Below are 1,398 nucleotides of genomic sequence, written 5' to 3' on the forward strand. Positions count from 1 at the left end.
GACCAGGTCTCAAGGTTAGCAGGTGAGACCCGTCCTGATGGATGACACGTGGCATTCACAAATCACAAAGCATCTATCCCACCCCCACCTAGATGCTTTGTGATTTGTGAATGCCACATGTCATCCATCAGGATGGATCTCATCTACTAATCCATGAGACCTGGTCTCATAGAATTCTTTTTTCCCCTCGACTCAGGTAAACCATGAAGAAAAGGAAAAGGGCCCATGAGAAAGCCCACTAATAGCCGGATGGCGTCCTCTCCGTTCGTAGTTTGCTAGGTTGTAGGCCGGCCCTAGTGCTCTTCCATGATTAGCACGTGCGTGGGATGATGCGGGCAGTTTTTGTTCCCCTCTCGTTAGGGTTCCGCTTTCCTCTCGGCGACTCGGGTAGCCGTCGTTGAGATCTACCTCTCCCCTCGCCGTTCTTGAACCCTGAATCCGCGCCGGACTAGGACCGAGGCGATCTGTATCGCCGTCCGGTCTCGGACTAGCGGGGTTTTGCGGGGTTTTAAGAGGGCAGCTAGGGTTCCTCCGCCCGGTGACTCCAGTTTTTGTTTCGTCGGGTTAGGGTTTTGCAACGATGGCGAGTTCAGCTTCAGGTTTGGGCTCGGGAACAGATGATGTTGAGGAGATGCTGAAGAACCTGGGACTTACAGAAGACGATCTAGATGACGTGGTTTTCGAGGAGCAGCAGGTTCCGGCTGATGCGGCGGTCAGATGGATGGCCGTGGTGAGGGTTCACACCCCAAAAGAATATAGCCAGTATTGGTTCTTTTGCCAGATGAGGGCTGCTTGGGATCTTGCCCAGGAGGTGAAAATCCGTCCGCTTGAAAGCAACCTATACACAATGCAGTTCTCGTGCTTGGGAGATTGGGAGCGTGCCATGGTGGAAGGACCGTGGACTTTCAAGGGCAATGCCGTTGTTATGGCTGAGTATGATGGTTTCACAAAACCATCGGAAGTTAATCTGGATATGCTGGATATTTGGGCCCAGATACATGATTTGCCGGATGGCTTCTTCCCGATGGTGAAAGCTCTCGCTGGCAAGATCGGCGAGCTCATCTACGCCGAACCAAAGTCTCAAGAGTTTGAGGGTAATTTTGTGCGTGTCAGGGTGAAAATAAACGTCCATAAGCCCCTCAAGAATGCTATTTCAGTGGTGAAGGAAGGCAAGAGGAAGGTTTTCTTGGTTAAATATGAGAGATTACCTGATTGGTGTTCTGTGTGTGGCCATCTGGGCCATCAATTCAAGGAACATGGTGATGGTGTTCATCCACCACAAGCGCTGGTTTTTAAAAACCTTAGGGCGACTTGGTTCCGAGGTCCGGGACGTGGGCCAGGAGAGGGAAGAGGTAGGGGACGTCAGGGTCGTGGCCGCGGACAAGGACGCGGAGGACA

The sequence above is a fragment of the Triticum aestivum genome, chromosome 6B, assembly GCF_018294505.1.
Source record: "Triticum aestivum cultivar Chinese Spring chromosome 6B, IWGSC CS RefSeq v2.1, whole genome shotgun sequence".
NCBI classification, from domain to species: domain Eukaryota; kingdom Viridiplantae; phylum Streptophyta; class Magnoliopsida; order Poales; family Poaceae; genus Triticum; species Triticum aestivum.